This window comes from Salmo salar, chromosome 03 (assembly GCF_965601325.2).
Source record: "Salmo salar chromosome 03, fSalSal1, whole genome shotgun sequence".
Taxonomy (NCBI): Eukaryota; Metazoa; Chordata; class Actinopteri; order Salmoniformes; family Salmonidae; genus Salmo; species Salmo salar.
Window position 1 is genome coordinate 47,420,410 of NC_138293.1, and position 23,616 is coordinate 47,444,025.

Consider the following 23,616-nt stretch of genomic DNA (forward strand, 5'->3'; position numbering starts at 1 on the left):
TAACCAACAATGCAGTTTTAAGAAAAATAAGTGTAAAGTTAAAATTTAAAATACCAAATAGTTAAAGAGCAACAGTAAAATAACAGTAGCGAGGCAATATACAGGGGGTAGCGATACCGAGTCAATGTGCGGGGGCACAGGTTAGTCGAGGTAATATGTACAGTTGAAGTCGGAAGTTTACATACACCTTAGCCAAATTCATTTAAACTCAGTTTTTGACAATTCCTGACATTTAATCCTAGCAAAAATTCCCTGTCTTAGGTCAGTTAGAATCACGCTTTATTTTAAGGATGTAAAATGTCAGAATAATAGTAGAGAATTTTTTATTTCAGCTTTTATTTCTTTCATCACGTCCCCAGTGGGTCAGAAGTTTACATACACTCAATTTGTATTTGGTAGCATTGATTTTAAATTATTTAACTTGGGTCAAACGTTTCAGGTAGCCTTCCACAAGCTTCCCCCAATAAGTTGGGTGAATTTTGGCCCATTCCTCCTGACAGAGCTGGTGTAACCAAGTCAGGTTTGTAGGCCTCCTTGCTCGCACACGCTTTTTCAGTTCTGCCCACACATTTTCTATAAGATTGAGGTCAGGGCTTTGTGATGGTCACTCCAATACCTTGATTTTGTTGTCCTTACGCCATTTTGCTAGAACTTTGGAAGTATGCTTGGGGTCATTGTCTATTTGGAAGACCCATTTGTGACCAATCTTTAACTTCCTGACTGATGTCTTGAGATGTTGCTTCAATATATCCACATAATGTTCCATCCTCATGATGCCATCTATTTTGTGAGGTGCACCAGTCCCTCCTGCAGGAAAGCACCCCCACAACATGATGCTGCCACCCCCGTGCTTCAAGTTTGGGATGGTATTCTTCGGCTTGCAGGCCTCCCCCTTTTTCCTTCAAACATAACGATGGTCATTATGGCCAAGCAGTTCTATTTTTGTTTCATCAGACCAGAGGACATTTCTCCAAAAAGTATGATCTTTGTCCCCATGTGCAGTTGCAAACCATAGTCTGGCTTTTTTATGGTGGTTTTGGAGCAGTGGCTTCTTCCTTGCTGAGCGGCCTTTCAGGTTATGTTGATATTGGACTCATTTTACTGTGGATATAGATACTTTTGTATCTATATCCTCCAGCATCTTCACAAGGTCATTTTCTGTTGTTTTGGGATTGATTTGCACTTTTCGCACCAAAGTACGTTCATCTCTAGGAGACAGAACGCGTCTCCTTCTTGAGCAGTATGACGGCTGCGTGGTCCAATGGTGTTTATACTTGTGTACTATTGTTTGTACAGGTGAACGTGGTACCTTCAGGCGTTTGGAAATTGCTCCTAAGGATGAACCAGATTTGTGGAGGTCTACAATTTTTTTTTCTGATGTCTTGGCTGATTTCTTTTGATTTTCCCATGATGTCAAGCAAAGATGCAGTGAGTTTGAAGGTAGGCCTTGAAATACATCCACAGGTACACATCCAATTGACCCAAATCAGTTAGCCTAATAGAAGCTTCTAAAGCCATGACATTATTTTTTGGAATTTTTCAAGTTGTTTAAAGGCACAGTCAACTTAGTGTATGTAAACTTCTGACCCACTGAAATTGTGATACAATGAATTAGAAGTGAAATATTCTGTCTGTAAACAATTGTTTGAAAAATTACGTGTGTCATGCACAAAGTAGATGTCCTAACTGACTTCCCAAAGCTGTAGTTTGTTAACAAGAAATTTGTGGAGTGGTTGAAAAACTAGTTTTAATGACTCCAATCTATGTGTATGTAACCTTCCGACTTCAACTGTAGGTAGAGTTAAAGTGACTATGCATAGATAATAACCGAGAGTAGCAGCAGCGTAAAAGAGTGAGTGGGAGGGCAAATGCAAATAATCTGGATAGCCATTTGATTAATTGTTCAGTAGTTTTATGGCTTAGGGGTAGAAGCTGTTAAGGAGTGCCTTGGACCTAGAATTGGTGCTCTGGTACTGCTTGCCGTGCGGTAGCAGAGAGAGTCTGGAGTCTTTGATAATTTTTAGGGCCTTCCTCTGACACCGCCCGGTATAGAGGTCCTGGATGGCAGGAAACTTGGCCCCAGTGATGTACTGGGCCGTACGCACTACCCTCTCTAGTGCCTTGAGGTCGGAGGCTAAGCAGTTGCCATACCAGGCAGTGATGCAACCAGTCAGGATGCTCTCGATGGTGCAGCTATAGAACCTTTTAAGGATCTGAGCACACATGCCAAGTCTTTTCAGTCTACTGAGGGGGGATAGGCTTTGTCGTGCCCTCTTCACGACTGCCTTGGTGTGTTTGGACCATGTTAGTTTGTTGGTGATGTCAACACCAAGGAACTTGAAGCTCTCAACCTGCTCCACGACAGCCCAGTCGATGAAAATGGGGGCGTGTTCGGTCGTCATTTTCCTGTTGTCCACACTGCCAGGTCTCTGACCACCTCCCTATAGGCTGTCTCATCGTTGTCGGTGATCAAGCCTACCACTGTTGTGTCGTCTGCAAACTTAATGATGGTGTTGGAGTCATGCCTGGCCATGCAGTCATGGGTGAACAGGGAGTGCAGGAGGGGACTAAGCACGCACCCCTGAGGGGCCCCCCTGTTATGGATTAGCATGGCAGATGTGTTGTTACCTACCCTTTTCACCTGGGGCCAGCCCGTCAGGAAGTCCAGGATCCAGTTGCAGAGGGAGGTGTTTAGTCCCCGGGTCCTTAGCTTCGTGATGAGCTTTGAGGGCACTATGGTGTTGAATGCTGAGCTGTAGTCAATGAATAGCATTCTCACATAGGTGTTCCTTTTGTCCAGGTGGGAAAGGGCAGTGTGGAGTGCAATAGAGATTGCATCATCTGTGGATCTGTTGGGGTTGTATAGAAATTGGAGTGGGTCTAGAGTTTCTGGGATAATGGTGTTGATGTGAGCCATGACCAGCCTTTCAAAGCACTTTATGGCTACAGACGTGAGTGCTACGGGTCGGCACTCATTTAGGCAGGTTACCTTAGTCCCTGTGCCCAAGAACACTATGTTGGTCTGCTTGAAACATGTTGGTATTACAGACCCAGTCAGGAACAGGTTGAAAATGTCAGTGAAGACACTTGCCTGATGGTCAGCGCATGCTCGGAGTACACGTCCTGGTAATCCATCTGGCCCCCCGGCCTTACATTGAGGGAAAAAAGTATTTGATCCCCTGCTTATTTTGTACGTTTGCCCACTGACAAAGAAATGATCAGTCCATCATTTTAATGATAGGTTTATTTGAACAGTGAGAGACAGAATAACAACAATTGATTTGCATTTTAATGAGGGGAAATAAGTATTTGACCCCTCTGCAAAACATGACTTAGTATTTGGTGGCAAAACCCTTGTTGGCAATCACAGAGGTCAGACGTTTCATGTAGTTGGCCACCAGGTTTGCACACATCTCAGGAGGGATTTTGTCCCACTCCTCTTTGCAGATCTTCTCCAAGTCATTAAGGTTTCGAGGCTGACGTTTGGCAACTCGAACCTTCAGCTCCCTCCACAGATTTTCTATGGGATTAAGGTCTGGAGACTGGCTAGGCCACTCCAGGACCTTAATGTGCTTCTTCTTGAGCCACTCCTTTGTTGCCTTGGCCGTGTGTTTTGGGTCATTGTCATGCTGGAATACCCATCCACGACCCATTTTCAATGCCCTGGCTGAGGGAAGGAGGTTCTCACCCAAGATTTGACGGTACATGGCCCCGTCCATCATCCCTTTGATGCGGTGAAGTTGTCCTTTCCCCTTAGCAGAAAAACACCCCCAAAACATAATGTTTCCACCTCCATGTTTGACGGTGGGGATGGTGTTCTTGGTGTCATAGGCAGCATTCCTCCTCCTCCAAACACGGCGTGTTGAGTCGATGCCAAAGAGCTCCATTTTGGTCTCATCTGACCACAACACTTTCACCCAGTTGTCCTCTGAATCATTCAGATGTTCATTGGCAAACTTCAGACGGGCATGTATATGTGCTTTCTTGAACAGGGGGACCTTGCGAGCACTGCAGGATTTCAGTCCTTCACGGCGTAGTGTGTTACCAATTGTTTTCTTGGTGACAATGGTCCCATCTGCCTTGAGATCATTGACAAGATCCTCCTGTGTAGTTCTGGGCTGATTCCTCACCGTTCTCATGATCATTGCAACTCCACGAGGTGAGATCTTGCATGGAGCCCCAGGCCGAGGGAGATTGACAGTTCTTTTGTGTTTCTTCCATTTGCGAATAATCGCACCAACTGTTGTCACCTTCTCACCAAGCTGCTTGGCGATGGTCTTGTAGCCCATTCCAGCCTTGTGTAGGTCTACAATCTTGTCCCTGACATCCTTGGAGAGCTCTTTGGTCTTGGCCATGGTGGAGAGTTTGGAATCTGATTGATTGATTGATTGCTTCTATGGACAGGTGTCTTTTATACAGGTAACAAGCTGAGATTAGGAGCACTGCCTTTAAGAGTGTGCTCCTAATCTCAGCTCGTTACCTGTATAAAAGACAACTGGGAGCCAGAAATCTTTCTGATTGAGAAGGGGTCAAATACTTATTTCCCTCATTAAAATGCAAATCAATTTATAACATTTTTGACATGTGTTTTTCTGGATTTTCTTGTTGTTATTCTGTCTCTCACTGTTCAAATAAACCTACCATTAAAATTATAGACTGATCATTTCTTTGTCAGTGGGTAAATGTACAAAATCAGCAGGGGATCAAATACTTTTTTCCCTCATTGTATGAATGATGAATGTTGACCTGTTTAAAGGTCTTACTCAGATCGGCTATGGAGAGCGTGACCACATAGTCGTCCGGAACAGCTGATGCTCTCATGTATGCCTCTCATGCATGCTTCAGTTTTGCTTGCCTCAACGCGAGCATAGAAGTAATTTAGCTGGTCTGGTAGGCTCGTGTCACTGGGCAGCTCAGTCTGTTATAGTTTGTAAATCCTGCCACATCCGACTAGCGTCTTCTTCTGAGGGCATAGCGGGATTTTTTTTTTAGAAGCGTCCGGGTTAGAGTCTCGCTCCTTGAAAGCGGCAGCTTTCATTGTGGATGTTGCATGTAATCCATGGCTTCTGGTTGGGGTATGTATGTACAGTCACTGTGGGGACGATGTCATCGATGCACTTATTGATGAAGCCAGTAACTGATGTGGTGTACTCCTTAATTTCATCAGAAGAATCCCGGATCATATTCCAGTCTGTGCTAGCAAAACAGTCCTGTATGAAGCATTGCTTCATCTGACCACTTCCTTATTGACCGAGTCACTGGTGCTTCCTGCTTTAGTTTTTGCTTGTAAGCAGGAATCAGGAGGATAGTAATATGGTCAGATTTGCCAAATGGTGGGAGAGCTTTGTACGTGTCTCTGTGTGAAGTAAAGGTGGTCTGGAGTTCCCTCTGGTTGCACATTTTAACATACTGGTAGAAATTAGGCAAAACGGATTTAAATTCCCCGGCCACTAGGAGCACCGCTTCTGGATGAGTGTTTTCCTGTTTGCTTATGGCCGTATCCACCTCATTGAATGCCAGCATCGGTTTGTGGTGGTAAATAGACAGCTACTAAGAATATAGATGAAATCGCTCTTGGTGAATAGTGTGGTCTACAGGTTATCATGAGATATTCTACTTTAGGTGAGCAAAAGCTCGAGACTTCCTTAGATTTTGTGCACCAGCTGTTGTTTGCAAATATTAATCGACCGCCTTCCCTTGTCTTACCAGAGGACACTGTTCTCTCTTGGCGAAAAGCTTAAAACATGCCAGCTGTATGTTATTCATGTCGTTGTTCAGCCACGACTTGAAGAAACATAAGACATTACAGTTTTTAATGTCCCGTTGGTAGGATATACGTGATCGTAGTTCGTCTATCATATTTTCCATGGATTGTACTTTGGCTAATAGGACCGATTAAATAAAGGAGTGGCAGTTAGCCTAGTGGTTAGAGCATTGGGCCAGTAATTGAAAGGTTGCTGGATCGAATCCCCGAGCTGACAAGGTACAAATCTGTCATTCTGCCCCTGAACAAGGCAGTTAACCCACTGTTCCCCGGTAGGCCATCATTGTAAATAAGAATTTGTTCTTAACTGACTTGCAAAGTTAAATAAAGGTTAAATATAAAAAAAAATTATAATAAAGGGAGATTACCCGCTCGCCGTCGGTTCCTTACAAGGCACCCAGACCTTTGCCCCCGATGTCTCTTTCTCCTATGAATGATGGGTATGAGGGCCCTGTCGGGCGTCTGAAGTAAATTCCTCCAGTACTGGGTGAGTAATCGCTGTCCTGATATCTAGAAGCTCTTTTCGGTCGTAAGACACCAGTTACACCAATGAGAAGTCCCACATTTGCATCAATACTGTTTGACCATTGCTGATGCGATCTTGATTTCCTTTGTGATGAGATTTTTGCTATGAGTGTATACATCTGGAAGTTCGAAGACCACATACCTCAAGTCCATTTGTTTTGTAACAGCCCACTGGTTTCCTCTGTCCCATTGTTTTTAACAGAATGCCCGTTCTCTTTCTCCTGATGTTGAGATCTGACAAGCTTCTCTGTACAGAATATTGCTGAGCTGCCGGTATATAAAAACTCATAGGTCTGTATGATTTTGTTTTTCTTTAGAATGTTTGATTTGCACAGGCACGATGGCGAGACTACAGCCTTCGTTGCCGACCCCAGTGTGGCCACTTGTGGAAAGAGAAACCATAGCATTGCACACAGTGTCCTCTGTTGTCTCTCCAGCTGACTCTGGAAGCTTTCAACCCTATCCTCTAGTGTGTGTAGCACACTGGGGTGTTTTTTTCCCCCTCACAAATATCACATGTTAATTTCCTCGTGCAATCTTTAATCAAGCATCCAAAGCAAATGCCTTTAGACCTCAGAAACTCTACCTTTTCTTTATGTGGCTTTAACATCCTTTTACATGCTACCTTAGTGTTGTTGCCAGAACAGAACATGCATGCTTTCTGCAGTGCAACTTTCTGACTTGCTTCCTTTTCACTTTGATGAGGTTTCTCTTTTTCAGTCACAGGAGTGACCAAGTGTAGCATAGCTTCCTGACTTCAGCTGAAGCTTTGGTTTGAGAGTTTGGGTTTTGGAGTTCTATTCCCAGTGAAAGGGTCTTGGATATCTGCCTCTCAATGAAAAGCACAAGGCGTCTGAAACAAGCTCGTTGGTTAGTTCATTCTTGAATATCACAGGCTACAGATCTCAAGTTTGAATGGTCATTTTAAAATGATTATTCTCATGTTTGAGGTGCTATTCATTTCATCCATAAATCCAATATGTTGTATAGCATTGCAGCATCCTTGCAAGAAAAGTGCGTATGCGTGAAGAGCTGACTTGCCTAGTTAAATTAAATAAATACAATTACCATCCTCAGTTTCAATGGCAGACCAGCCCAAATCTTTCTCCATGTAAGCAGTTGATATTCTCATTTCACTTCCAAAATGCTGTTCTAATAGCCTCCTAGCTTCCCTGTAACACACCCCAGCTTCCATATGATGACAGCTGCAGACCAGTTCTCTTGCTTGACCATTTGTATATTGCTCAAAGAAATAAAGCTTGACTTGACAGCTTTGCGGTCTATACTGTGCTCAAAGGCTCTTATGAATGACTGGAATTTCTCTGACAGGAAGTAGTGACAACCTTTGCTGCTTGACAATGAGTTCAGTCACTTTGCTTTGTCTGTGTAGAACAGCAGCAAATATAACCTGCTCAGAATTGTTTGGCATATTGGTGCCACCTGTTGGCAATGAAGATATATGCTGGTGGCTACTCCTAGGCCATACATCTTGACTGCGCTTTGGGTTCAGGCGAGGACTAGTGTACATTTCATCATCCTCTGGTGAGTTCTCCACAGAAGACGGATTGACCTTTTCCAGGGTTCTAAGAGGCCTCATTATTCTGGACTCCTCATGATATAAATTCATGCAAATCCTTTTGTGTCTTTGGTCCCATTTGTAAGGAATCTTCATGTTCTTCCAGAACTTTTACTTTGGCATTAGATGCTGCTATTTGGGCTTGCATTTCCAGGTTTTCCTTTTTGGCGTTTAGCTCAGCTAGTATTTCTGCTTCTGAGTGCTTCTGCCTTGGCCAAGAGAGCAGCTCTTGTCCTACTTGAAGTTGTGGAGGAAGTCTTTGAGGATCTCCTAGAGTTTTTTGACGCACTGTCATCAGCATCTATTTCAGGGTGATGTTCAGTGATCAGAGATTTTGCATAACCAACCCATTTATCCATACATTCATCAAACCTTATCATTTTTGGGTCAAACCAATCCATTTGATCCCCACCCGTCATCATCCGATAATAGAGCTTGAACGGATTTATGAAGCTGTATTTTTGTTTAAACATTTTTAAATTGATTTAACCTTTATTTAATCAGGAAGGGCTCATTGAGATTTGAAATCTCTTTTTCAAGAGCGTCCTGGCCAAGATAAGCAGCACCAAGTCATTACACAATTACAGACAGACAACATGAAAAACTACCGGTAATCTAGTAAAAAAAACTATAGAATTCACAAGAGTATAACAATAAAACAGCAAATTGAAAAACTTTGACAGGTCAGGGAATCAGCCTCAAAATCCTTCATCAATGATTTAAAAACACCAATCGGGACAAGTTCTTCCAGTTTAAAAGTATTTTATAAGGCATTCCAAGCTGATGGCGCGGAGTACATAAAAGCCCTTTTTACCAAGTTCAGTTCGGACATTTGGAACAGTTAGCAGGATAAAGTCCTGCGAACGAAGAAAGTACCCACCACATTTCTGAACAACAGAAAGGCCCAAATAAAATGGTACTTAACCCTAAATGGCTTTGTAAATAAATGTATACCAGTGACTGAGCCTACGATTGACTAGAGAAGGCCAGCCAACCCTGGTATATAAAGTGCAGTGGTGCGTAAGGGTTTTGCAGTTTAAAATAAATCTCAATGGGTGTCAATTGATCTCAAACACTGAGCGGAAGCATTCATATATAAAATATCCCCATAGTCTAGTATAGGCATAAATGTAGTTGATACTAGCCTCCTTCTGGCTTCAAAAGAAAAATAGGCCTTATTCCTAAAATAAAATCCCAACTTCAGATTTTAAAAATGTGTAAGTTGTTGAATATGCAATTTAAGAGGCCGTCATCAATTAAAATTCCAAGGTATATATGAGGTTACAGTCTCAATCTCATTGCCCTGACAGGTAGTAATAGGTGAAAGGTTCAGAGGTCTATTTCTTGCTTTAGAAAACACAATTAGTTTAGTTTTGTCATTATTGAGGATCAGCTTCAATTGACACAAGGTATGTTGAAGAGTATAGACGAGGCACAACAATAAATAACAGTATCATCAGCATAAAAGTGAAGTTGCGCATTTTGCAAAATGTTGTCTAAATTATTTATATAAATTCTGAATAAGAGGGGACCAAGTACAGAGCCCTGGGGCACACCATTACAGACAGACAATTTAACTGACATGTGCCCATCAAATTGAGTGCATTGAGTTCTATCAGACAGATAGCTAGCAAACCATGCAACTGCATGCTCCGAAATACCTACACTCGACAATCTCTGCCTCAGTATAGAATGAACAACTGTATCAAACGCCTTAGAGAGATCATTAATTCATTCAGTATACTTTTAAACCCATCTGCAAGAAAGTCACTTAGTCAACCTTGTCTTTATAAACCATGAGCGCATTTACAGTATATCACAAAAGTGAGTACACCCCTCACATTTTTGTAAATATTTGAGTATATCTTTTCATGTGATAACACTGAAGAAATTACACTTTGCTACAATGTAAAGTAGTGAGTGTACAGCTTGTATAACAGTGTACATTTGCTGTCCCCTCAAAATAACTCAACATACAGCCATTAATGTCTAAACCGCTGGCAACAAAAGTGAGTGCACCCCTAAGTGAAAATGTCCAAATTGGCAATTAAGGTCACAGTTATGAAAACTGAGGACACTCGAGGCCTTTCTACTGACTCTGAAAAACACCAAAAGAAAGATGTCCAGGGTCCCTGCTCATCTGCGTGAACGTGCCTTAGGCATGCTGCAACGAGGCATGAGGACTGCAGATGTGGCAAGGGCAATAAATTGCAATGTCCGTACTGTGAGACGCCTAAGACAGTGGTACAGGGAGACAGGGCGGACAGCTGATCGTCCTCGCAGTGGCAAACCACGTGTAACAACACCTGCACCGGATTGGTACAGCCGAACATCACACCTGCGGGACAGGTACAGGATGGCAACAACAACTGCCCGAGTTACACCAGGAATGCACAATCCTTCCATCAGTGCTCAGACTGCACGCAATAGGCTGAGATAGGCTGGACTGAGGGCTTGTAGACCTGTTGCAAGGCAGGTCCTCACCAGACATCACCGGCAACAACTTCGCCTATGGGCACAAACCCACCGTCGCCGGACCAGACAGGACTGGCAAAAGTGCTCTTCACTGACGAGTCGCGGTTTTGTCTCACCAGGGGTGATGGTCGGATTTGCTTTTAGTGTCGAAGGACTGAGTGTTACAACGAGGCCTGTACTCTGGAGCGGGATCGATTTTGGAGGTGGAGGGTCCGTCATGGTCTGGGGTGGTGTGTCACAGCATCATTGGACTGAGCTAGTTGTCATTGCAGGCAATCTCAACTCTGTGCGTTACAGGAAAGACATTCTTCTCCCTCATATGGTACCTTTCCTACAGACTCATCCTGACATGACCCTCCAGCATGACAATGCCACCAGCCAGACTGCTCGTTCTGTGCGTGATTTTCTGCAAGACAGGGATGTCAGTGTTCTGCCATGGCCAGCGAAGAGCCGGATCTCAATCCCATTGAGCACATCTGGGACCTGTTGGATTGGAGGGTGAGGGCTAGGGCCATTCCCCCCAGAAATGTCCTGGAACTTGCAGGTGCCTTGGTGGAAGAGTGTGGTAACATCTCACAGCAAGAACTGGCAAATCTGGTGCAGTCCATGAGGAGGACATGCACTGCTATACTTAATGCAGGTGGTGGCCACACCAGATACTGACTGTTTCTTTTGATTTTGACTCCCCCCTTTGTTCAGGGACACATTATTCCATTTCTGTTAGTCACATGGCTGTGGAACTTGTTCAGTTTATGTCTCAGTTGTTGAATCTGTTATGTTCATACAAATATTTACACATGTTAAGTTTGCTGAAATGTTACACAGTTGTCAGTGAGAGGGCATTTATTTTTTTGCTGAGTTTACTTGTCTATTTATGGAAAATCACATGATTAACTCTTTGGTCCTATCACAGTTAATTTACTTACTAATGGCACTGCCTACTCCAGAACAGGCGTTTTTTAAATCATATGAGCAAAAACTATTTCATTTTATTTGGAATGCTGAGCCAGACAAAATTTAACGTGCCTATTTATATAATGAATATGAGTTTGAGGGGGCTAAAGTGATTAAATATTAAAGCTTTAAACCTCGCACAAAGCTTCACTCATACATAAGTCATACTTAAACCCAAAATGGTTCTCCAGTAGATTATTAATCCTTTGTTCAAAAATTGCCTTTTTGCCTTTATACAGATTACAACTTCTCATTTCCAACTAATTGAAAATGAAATTTTGTTTAAAGTATCGCCCTTTCTTAAACAAGCCATTCAAAGCTGGTTACAATTTCAGTTTTATCCCCCAGAATAGAGAACAAATATTACAACAAATGTTATGGTTAAACTCAAATATACTGATTTAATAAAAATAATGTGAAATGTCAGAATAATAGTAGAGAGAATGATTTATTTCAGCTTTTATTTCTTTCATCACATTCCCAGTGGATCAGAAGTTTACATACACTCAATTAGTATTTGGTAGCATTGCCTTTAAATTGTTTAACGTGCGTCAAACGTTTTGGGTAGCCTTCCACAAGCTTCCCACAATAAGTTGGGTGAATTTGGCCCATTCCTCCTGAGAGAGCTGGTGTAGCCAAGTCAGGTTTGTAGGCCTCCTTGCTCGCACACGCTTTTTCAGTTCTGCCCACAAAATTTCTATAGGATTGAGGTCAGGGCTTTGTGATGGTCACTCCAATACCTTGACTTTGTTGTCCTTAAGCCATTTTGCCACAACTTTGGAAGTATGCTTGGGGTCATTGTCCATTTGGAAGACCAATTTGCAGCCAAGCTTTAACTTCCTGACTGATGTCTTGAGATATTGCTTCAATATATCCACATAATGTTCCATCCTCATGATGCCATCTATTTTGTGAAGTGCACCAGTCCCTCCTGCAGTAAAGCACCCACACAATATGAGGCTGCCACCCCCGTGCTTCACGGTTGGGATGGTGTTCTTTGGCTTGCAAGCCTCCCCCTTTTTCCTCCAAACATAACAATGGTCATTATTGCCAAACAGTTCTATTTTTGTTTCATCAGACCAGAGGACATTTCTCCATAAAGTACGATCTTTGTCCCCATGTGCAGTTGCAAACCATAGTCTGGCTTTTTTATGGTGGTTTTGGAGCAGTGGCTTCTTCCTTGCTGAGCGGCCTTTCAGGTTATGTCGATTATAGGACCCGTTTTACTGTGGATATAGATACTTTTGTACCTGTTTCCTCCGGCATATTCATGAGGTCCTTTACTGTTGTTCTGGGATTGATTTGCACTTTTCGCACCAAAGTATGTTCATCTCTAGGAGACAGAACGCGTCTCTTTCCTGAGCGGTATGACGACTGCGTGGTCCCATGGTGTTTATACTTTTATACTATGTTTGTACTGATGAATGTGGTACCTTCAGGCGTTTGGAAATTGCTCCCAAGGATGAACCAGACTTGTGGAGGTCTACAATTTTTTTCTGAGGTCTTTGCTGATTTCTTTTGATTTTCCCATGATGTCAAGCAAGAGGCACTGAGTTTGAAGGTAGGCCTTTAAATACATCCCCAGGTACACCTCCAATTGACTCAAATGATGTCAATTAGCCTCAGAAGATCAGAAGATTCTAAAGCTATGACATCATTTCCTTGAATTTCCCAAGCTGTTTAAAGGCACAGTCGACTTCTGACCCACTGGAATTGTGATACAGTAAATTATAAATTAAATAATCTGTCTGTAAACAGTTGTTGGAAAAATTACTTGTGTCATGCACAAAGTAGATGTCCTAACCGACTTGCCAAAACTATAGTTTGTTAACAAGAAATTTGTGGAGTGGTTTAAAAACGAGTTTTAATGACTCCAACCTAAGTATATGTAATCTTCCAACTTCAACTGTATCTTGTTTCTTGTCACAAGTTCTGGAATGGTTAAAAAATCACAACATGCATTTAAAATGAACCTTACAAATAGCAATGTTGGGTAATTTGGAAAGCCATAGTCAGTCCATAAATTATATAATTAAACTCATAGGGAAGGTTTTCATGTTTAGCTCATAATCTGTGGATACTGTACGATTTTAGAAAGATTATGTAAAACATCACAGCACAATTGAAAAATATATGGCACATGGAAACCGAACGAGGGTGGTCTATGGTGATAGGTGGGATGGGCTGAGGGTTGGGATTAGAGAGCTTATGTTTGGTAAAGTATTATTGTTATGTGACTGCTTTATATAAAAGTACTATGTATGCAAAATGTATGTACATATATGTAGCAAAAAAAGCAGTAAAAAATCTAAAAGATATTTCTCCTCCGAAGTGGGGGTTGGTGGAGGGGTTAATAATACAAATAATAAATAAACAGCATTTGCAAAAATGTATTTATTACATGTAGTTATCAAACCCGTAAACACACAATCTATTTATCGCTAGCTTTTACGATCACAAGCCCTTTGTTCATTCATACATCCCGCGTTGGCATTCCATTATTTGATGCGCTCCGTGCGCTTTGTTTCACAATAGCCATTTGCTGGCGTGCGAAATCTATAGAGCATACATTTTCCAACTTGATGTAGTGGCTTCCAAGTCTAAATTAGCCACTGCCATAACAATAGTTGATTTAAGTTTTAACGCACCTTTTTGTTCCTTTGTTCTCCTTTACATCCAGGGTTCCGTAGTTTGCCACATGTCTTCATTCATATATAAATTAAACTTTCAAGAACAATGCAATGTCTTTTGTACATCAGTGTGTTATGTGTAAAGGATAATATGAAATGTAGTGGTTGGAAATTGTGTAGCCTCCAACCATTGCTAGTACCCCCCAGCTTCCCAAACTACCTCCCTTATATTGACTTTTGCTTCCCAGTAGAGTGGGCCGGTTCAAGAGGTGGCTCAGGTAAATGGCTCTGGTAAATAAGTGACCATAATATGGGATGCTCATCTAAATAATAATGCATATCCTTCAAATTAATCATAAATTATAAGTCTTCTTTGAAGGGCCTTTTGACTCCTGCAATCTATGTTTCCATATTTCCAAGTTCTATTCTTGAAGATCAAGGGGTATTCAATCAGTTGGAATGACTGGAAATCAGATTTTTTTTTAATGTAAAGATATAGCCTAATCGAATTAATAGGCTTATCTGTAGTAGAAAGCAATATGTTAGGAAAAAGCCAGAACTGAGCAATTCCCAGCTGCAAAGTCATAATGGGTATATTGTAAAAATTCTGAAAACAAAAATGTGCTTTTTGGTATCAATTTAAGGTTAGGGTTAAGCATTAGGGTTAACAGTGGGGTTAAGGTTAGGTTTTAAAAAATCTGATTTTATGACTTGGGGCAGCGCAAGCTAGTGACCATGATGAAAAACACTAACCTGCGCCTCTTCAGGGGAAACTAATTTAAAAGTAACTTAAAGTAATCAGATTATGTTACTGAGTTTGGGTAATCCAAAATTTACGTTACTGATTTCAATTTTGGACAGGTAACTAGTAACTCTAACAGATTACGTTTATAAAGTAACCTACCCAACCCTGCCATTATGTACATTTTATAATGCAAATGTGATGATGCCAGCAATTCAAATTCTAGACTCTGTGTAGTTTGCTTGCAGCATATAGAGAGATGCTCAAGTAAACCATTGAATTGCACAGTTCTGAAAAATCCTATCTGTCAGCTATCAGTGTAGAATGTTGAAGTAGCTTAGAGGGAGGTACTGTAGCTCATCAATGCTCAATGACACCATACAGTCACAGGACTGACTAAAGGCGTCTCCATGCTTCCCAATCGAATGAGTTTGTGCATATACAGTGGATTTAAAAAGTCTACACACCCCTGTTAAAATGCCAGGTTTTTGTTATGTAAAATAATGAGACAAAGATGACCATGTCAGAACTTTTTCCACCTTTTAATGTGACCTATAACGTGAACAATTCAATTGAAAAACAAACTGAAATCTTTGAGGGGGAAAAATAAAAAATAAAAACCTTACAATAACCTGGTTGCATAAGTGTGCACACCCTCTTATAACTGGGGATGTGGCTGTGTTCAGAATTAACCAATCACATTCAAACTCATGTTAAATAGAAGTCATTACACACCTGCCATCATTTAAAGTGACTCTGATTAATCACAAATAAAGTTCAGCTGTTCTAGTAGGATTTTCCTGACATTTTCTTAGTTGCATCTCAGAGCAAAAGCCATGGTCCGCAGAGAGCTTCCAAAGCATCAGAGGGATCTCATTGTTGAAAGATATCAGTCAGGAGAAGGGTACAAAAGAATTTCCAAAGCATTACATATACCATGGAACACAGTGAAGACAGTCATCATCAAGTGGAGAAAATATGGCACCCCAGAGACATTACCAAGAACTGAATGTCCCTCCAAAATTTTTGAAAAGACGAGAAGAAAACTGGTCAGGGAGGCTTCCAAGAGGCCTACAGCAACAAAGGAACTGCAGGAATTTCTGGCAAGTACTGGCTGTGTGCTACATGTGACAACAATCTCCCATTTTCTTCATATGAATGGGGTAGGGTGACAAGACGGAAGCCTTTTCTTACAATGAAAAACATCCAAGCCCGGCTGAAGTTTGCAAAAACAAACATCAAGTCCCCCAAAAGCACGTGGGAAAATGTGTTATGGTCTGATGAAACCAAGGTTGAACTTTTTGGCCATAATTCCGAAAGGTATGTTTGGCGCAAAAACAACACTGCACATCACCCAAAGAACTCCATACCCACAGTGAAGCATGGTGGTGGCAGCATCATGCTTTGGGGCTGTTTTTCTTTAGCTGGAACCGGGGCCTTAGTCAGGGTGGAGGGAATTATGAACAGATCCAAATACCAGGCAATTTTGGCACAAAACCTTCAGGCGTCCGTTAGAAAGCTGAAGATGAAGAGGACGTTCACCTTTCAGCACGACAACGACCCAAAGCACACATCCAAATCCACGAAAACATTGCTTCACCAGAAGAAGATTAACATTTTGCAATGGCCCAGCCAGAGCCCAGACCTGAATCCAATTGAACATCTCTGGGGTGATCTGAAGAGGGCTGTGCACAGGGGATGTCCTCGCAATCTGACAGATTTGGAGCGCTTTTGCAAAGAAGAGTGGGCAAATATTGCCACATCAAGATGTGCCATGCTAATAGACTCCTACCCAAAAAGACTGAGTGCTGTAATAAAATCAAAAGGTGCTTCAACAATGTATTAGTTTAAGGGTGTGCACACTTATGCAACCAGGTTACTGTGAGTTTTTTTTATTATTTTTTATTTTTCCCCCTCAAAGATTCCAGTTTGTTTTTCAATTGAATTGTTCACGTTATAGGTCACATTAAAGGTGGAAAAAGTTCTGACATGATTTATCTCTGTCTCATTATTTTACATCACAAAAACCTGGCATTTTAACAGGGGTGTGTAGACTTTTTATATCCACTGTATTATGACATTTTGTGACGTTTTTGTTTGTTTTGGACTTTGGTATGGGTTTTTTCAGCTATCCGGGCACATTACATTTTTTCTTGAGGCAAGCCAAAGTCTACGCCCCTTCATCGGTGATTGGTCAACAGTAGGGACCCTTCAATCAAGTCTTTCTTGTCATTCAAGGAGATGACTAGTTTTCATCCAAAAAACATGTGATTGTGAAATGCAGCACCAGACATCTTAGTTAGAGGTAAAATTGTGCGACTGAGATCTCCTCCGCAGAAATGTCAAAATTGATGACATTTCTTGAGTTATATTAAATTAATTTGGACTGTTTTGAGGAAGAGTATACTGGGTATGGCATCTCAAAATGGACAAACAGTACTATTGCCACTTTTTTCAAATTTTTCAAGCAAAGGTCTTTTAAGGGAGTATGCGAGCACACTGAAGCATGCTGATGCCTTAAGACTCGGAAGATCTGCCGCTCACACTCAGTACGTAAAACCCCATCTCATCTGTTAGCCAATTAATTAGGCAGAAAGGGTTATTAAGACTGTCTTCATATGTGACAAAAAATGTCTGTCTTTTTGTCTGTCATTATAGGCCTAAAATCTAGTCTGAAAGAGAAGATTAGACATATGGTTTAATACATAGAGAAGGTTCTCAGTCCCCCCCCCCCCCCCCCCCCCCCGGTGTGTTTGTAATTTTTAAAGATCGCATGTGTTTTAGGGGAGCCTTATTTTGGCAAAATGCCAGGCCCAACCATGATTCTAGAGCTATCATAATGTGTGGCTCTGTCTGCATAGATCCATTGAGATGGATCGAATTCCGCAGTGTGGATAGAAAAATATCTTCTCACCAGGGTTAAGGTCTGTATTGGTGAGTAAACAGCAGGCTGAAGACTGATGTGGCTGCAGATGACCGCTGCTGAGATTGAGTTTTTGCTGATTATCTGATCTTGGATAATCAGCAACATCATTGCAAGCATACCTACAGTGAGGGAAAAAAGTATTTGATCCCCTGCTGATTTTGTACGTTTGCCCACTGACAAAGAAATGATCAGTCTATAATTTTAATGGTAGGTTTATTTGAACAGTGAGAAACAGAATAACGACAAAAGAATCCAGAAAAACACATGTCAAAAAAGTTATATAATGATTTGCATTTTAATGAGGGAAATAAGTATTTGACCCCTCTGCAAAACATGACCCTTGTTGGCAATCACGGAGGTCAGACGTTTCTTGAAGTTGGCCACCAGGTTTGCACGCATCTCTGGAGGGATTTTGTCCCACTCCTCTTTGCAGATCTTCTCCAAGTCATTAAGGTTTCGAGACTGACGTTTGTCAACTCGAACCTTCAGCTCCCTCCACAGATTTTCTATGGGATTAAGGTCTGGAGACTGGCTAGGCCACACCGGGACCTTAATGTGCTTCTTCTTGAGCCACTATTTGTTGCCTTGGCCGTGTGTTTTGGGTCATTGTCATGCTGGAATACCCATCCACGACCCATTTTCAATGCCCTGGCTGAGGGAAGGAGGTTCTCACCCAAGATTTGACGGTACATGGCCCCGTCCATCGTCCTTTTGATGTGGTGAAGTTGTCCTGTCCCCTTAGCAGAAAAACACCCCCAAAGCATAATGTTTCCACCTCCATGTTTGACGGTAGGGATGGTGTTCTTGGGGTCATAGGCAGCATTCCTCCTCCTCCAAACACGGCGAGTTGAGTTGATGCCAAAGAGCTCCATTTTGGTCTCATCTGACCACAACACTTTCACCCAGTTGTCCTCTGAATCATTCAGATGTTCATTGGCAAACTTCAGACGGGCATGTATATGTGCTTTCTTGAGCAGGGGGACCTTGCGGGCGCTGCAGGATTTCAGTCCTTCACGGTGTAGTGTGTTACCAATTGTTTTCTTGGTGACTATGGTCCCAGCTGCCTTGAGATCATTGACAAGATCCTCCCGTGTAGTTCTGGGCTGATTCCTCACCGTTCTCATGATCATTGCAACTCCACGAGGTGAGATCTTGCATGGAGCCCCAGGCCGAGGGAGATTGACAGTTCTTTTGTGTTTCTTCCATTTGCGAATAATCGCACTAACTGTTGTCACCTTCTCACCAAGCTGCTTGGCGATGGTCTTGTAGCCCATTCCAGCCTTGTGTAGGTCTACAATCTTGTCCCTGACATCCTTGGAGAGCTCTTTGGTCTTGGCCATGGTGGAGAGTTTGGAATCTGATTGGTTGATAGCTTCTGTGGACAGGTGTCTTTTATACAGGTAACAAGCTGAGATTAGGAGCACTCCCTTTAAGAGTGTGCTCCTAATCTCAGCTCGTTACCTGTATAAAAGACACCTGGGAGCCAGAAATCTTTCTGATTGAGAGGGGGTCAAATACTTATTTCCCTCATTAAAATGCAAATAAATTTATAACATTTTTGACATGTGTTTTTCTGGATTTTTTTGTTGTTATTCTGTCTCTCACTGTTCAAATAAACCTACCATTAAAATTATAGACTGATCATTTTTTTGTCAGTGGGCAAACGTACAAAATCAGTAGGGGATCAAATACTTTTTCCCCTCACTGTACATCTGTATCCAATTGTTGGAATCAACCTGTCAAGTAGCCTTTTTCCTGTTTTCTCCATGTTGTGTGTTGATGATTACCTAAAGTTGATACTTGGATATCATGAAAAAATTATATAGATATGATACTCAATAAAACAAAACTTGCTTTATTTATCTTCAACATCTTGTATACAATTAGGCCTAGTTGGACAGGGATGTACAGAGATTGGGTGAATAGCAGAGTAAACAAAAATAGTATAATTTGGTCAGGATGGACAAGATGTCACGGAGACAAAGGACTGAAATGCCACAAAACAAACAGATGCAGTGATGCAGACGGAGACACTGTGTTAACTCCTATTGGTCGGTGGTGCTTGTGCAGACACCCTCAGCGGAATCGGCAAAAGTATGGTTTTCAGGGAAAAAGGAAGAGACCCTGTAACGCAACTTCTGCTTTTGGACGTGCCTCGCTGTTTACAGTCCCCGGTGAAACATATTGCAGCTAGCGACGGCACATTTGCAAACTGGCTCCCAAAAGTTGTTTCCATCCTGAATTGTGACACTCCATCTTAACTCCTCCTCCACATTTACTGGATTGGTTGAACAATGCAGAAGGTTACCTCCCCCGACCAGTTTTTTTCCCCTCGTCATGACCAGAATGTGGGCGTGTAGTTTCAGGCATTTCATATCAATCAAATTGTATTTGTCACATGTGCTGAATACAACAGTGAAATGCTTACTTACAAGCCCTTATCCAACAATGCAGTTTTAAGAAAAATAAGTGAAGTATTTACTAAAATATAAACTGAAGTAAAAAAAAAAAATATATATATAATATATATATATATATATATATATATATATTTTTTTTTATATATATATTTTTTTTTATATATATATATATAATAAAAAATTGAAGGAAATAGAAAAATAACTTTGGGGTAGAAGCTGTTAACCTCTCTCGGGTATGTGGGACGAAATCGTCCCACCTAGTCAACAGCCAGTGGAATCGAGTGGCGCGAAATACAAAAACCTTAAAAATGCTATAACTTCAATTTCTCAAACATATTACTATTTTACACCATTTTAAAGATAAGACTCTCATTAATCCAACCACATTGTCCGATTTCAAAAAGGCTTTACAGCGAAAGCAAAACATTAGATTATGTCAGGAGAGTACCAAGCCAAAAATAATCACAGCCATTTTTCAAGCTAGCATACATGTCACAAAAACCAAAACCACAGCTAAATGCAGCACTACCCTTTGATGATCTTCATCAGATGACACTCCTAGGACATTATGTTATACAATACATGCATGTTTTGTTCAATCAAGTTCATATTTATATCAAAAAACAGCTTTTTACATTAGCATGTGACGTTCAGAACTAGCATACACACCGAAAACTTCCAGTGAAATTACTAAATTACTCACGATAAACGTTGACAAAATACATAACAATTATTTAAAGAATTATAGATGCAGAACTCCTTTATGCAATCACGGTGTCAGATTTTAAAATAGCTTTTCGGCAAAAGCACATTTTGCAATATTCTTAGTAGATAGCTCGGCCATCAAGGCTAGCTAAACAGACACTCGCCAACATCGAGGCTCAGTAAACTCAGAATTACTAGTAGAAACATTTTATTACCTTTGCTGTTCTTCGTCAGAATGCACTCCCACGACTTCTACCTCAACCACAAATGTTGTTTTGGTTCAAAATAATCCATGGTTATGTTCAAATATCCTCCGTTTTGTTCGTGTGTTCAGGTCCCTATCCGAAGGGTGACGCGCGGACGCATGTCGTGACAAAAAAATTCAAAATATTCCATTACCGTACTTAGAAGCATGTCAAACGCTGTTTAAAATCAATTTTTATGCTATTTTTCTCATAAAATAGCGATAATATTCTAACCGGGCGACGTTGTTTTCGTTCAAAGGCTGAAAGAAAAACATGGCCACTTCTCGGGGCCGCGCATCTCCTGTCTCTGAGCCACCAGCCTGACCACTCACAAACAGCGCTCCTATACGTAGCCCAGAGACAGCAGAGATCTCATTCCACTTTCTGGCGCCTTCAGAGAGCCTATGGGAGCCTTAGAAATTGTCACGTTACAGCAGAGATGCTGTATTTTCGACAGAGATGCCACAGAAGCACAAGAAATGGTCAGAGAGGGCACTTCCTGTATGGAATCATTCAAACAGTTTTATAAACTTTAGAGTGTTTTCTATCCAAATCTACCAATTATATGCATATTCAAAAGAGTAGTAACCAGTTTAAATCGGGTACGTTTTTTATCCGGCCGTGAAAATACTGCCCCCTAGCCCTAAGAAGTTAAGAAGCCTTTTGGACCTAGACTTGGTAGCAGAGAGAACAGTCTATGATTAGGGTGGCTGGAGATTTTGGCAATTTTTGGGGTCTTCCTCTGACCCTGCCTGGTATAGAGGTCCTGGATGGCAGAAAGTTTGGCCCCAGTGAAGTACTGGTCTGTACACACTACCCTCTGTAGTGCCTTGCGGTCGGAGGCCGAGCAGTTGCCATACCAGGCGATGATGCAACTAGTCATCTGATCTAGGGACCCATGCCAAATCTTTTCAGTCTCCTGAGGGGGAATAGGCTTTGTTGTGCCCTCTTCACGACTGTCTTGGTGTGTTTGGACCATGTTAGTTCGTTGGTGATGTCGACACCAAGTATCTTGGAAGGTCTCAACCTGCTCCACTACAGCCCCGTTGATGAGAATGGGGGCATGCTCGGCCCTCCTTTTCCTGTAGTCCACGATTATCTCCTCTGTCTTGATCACATTGAGGGAGAGGTTGCTATCCTGGCACTACACTGCCAGGTCTCTGACCTCTCAGCCTATAGGCTGTCTCATCATTGTCGGTGATCAGGCCTACCACTGTTGTGTCATCGGCAAAATTAATGATGGTGTTGGAGTCGTGTCTGGCCATGCAGCCATGGGTGAACAGGGAGTACAGGAGGGGACTGAGCACGCACCCCCGAGGGGACCTCATGTTGAGATCAACGTGGTGGATGTGTTGTTACCTACCCTTACCACCTGGGGGCGGCCCGTCAGGACATCCAGGATCCAGTTGCAGAGGGAGGTGTTTAGTCCCAGGGTCCTTAGCTTACAGATGAGCTTTGAGGGCACTATGGTGTTGAACACTGAGCTGTAGTCAATGAGATAGCAAAAGCTCAGGTTGCCCAGGCCGGCGGAGATACAATCTTCGGCAAAATCATTCGCAAGGAGATTCCTGCAAAAATATTATTTGAAGATGAAATACATAGGTGTTCCTTTTGTCCAGGTGGGAAAGAGCAGTGTGGAGTGCAATAGAGACTGTTCCCCGGAGCAAAGCAGTTAACCCACTGTTCCCCGGGCCCCGAAGACGTGGATGTCGATTATGGTAGCCCCCCGCACCTCTCTGATTTAGAGGGGTTGGACTAAATGCGGAAGACACATTTCAGTTTAATGCATTCAGTTGTGCAACTGACCAGGTATCCCCCTTTCCCTTTCCTGTGTGTAGCGAAGGGGGAGAGCTTTCTGATGGATCTATCATCTTGGTGGATGTGTGTGAGCTGCCATAGAGATGTAACCTGATACCTGTCTGCCATTAAGTCGTTCAGATCCTGACTTTCCCTGTTAAAAAGCTGAACTGCCCTTGGACCGGCTGCTGATCGGGTCAACTTCCACTACACTCTATGGACAGTGACACTGCACTTTTCACTGTAACAATAGGATCAAGTAGCCTTTAAACCAGGGGTGGGAAAGGAACTAAATATACTTTAAAATGACTGAAATCAAACTGTGTAGGAATGATAATGGACCTACGTTCATAGACAGTCAGGGAGCATCGAAAATGAGTTTAAGACACTAATCTAATCGAAAGTTAGTTTTGCGTTTTCTGCCCTAATAGATGAGTTTAGGATTTGAGGAGGGTGAGCTGATCCTAGACCTGTGCCTTGTAGGCCCTACTGCCTAGTGCCTTCAGAAAAGTTCTACCCAGAGTTGTAGTCTTGACCGCAGCAGACATGAGTGTGCTTCAGTATTTTGGGCGTTTTATTCCTCCCTCCCTCTCTCTTTTTCTTCTTCCCTCATCTTCCCGGCAGACGTGTGTTTTGGAATGCTACCTCCCTCAACCCCCCCTTCTTTCCCCCTTCCTCTCGTCTCTCCCTCACTCCCTATCCCTTATACAAGCGTCTGTTAGTGTAGAAACAGAGTTTCCGTTCCAGCCCTCAAAGGGTTAAAAACTGCTTCAGCCTCTCGCACGCACGCACGCACGCACGCACGCACGCACGCACGCACGCACACACACACACACACACACACACACACACACACA

General features: G+C 42.1%; 1 protein-coding gene across 1 annotated transcript in view; it reads left to right on the forward strand.

Annotated features, from left to right (window-relative positions):
* LOC106600556 (transcriptional repressor p66-alpha) overlaps window positions 1–23,616 on the forward strand; it is an 83,359-nt gene that overhangs the window by 20,491 nt on the left and 39,252 nt on the right. The window lies entirely within an intron of this gene.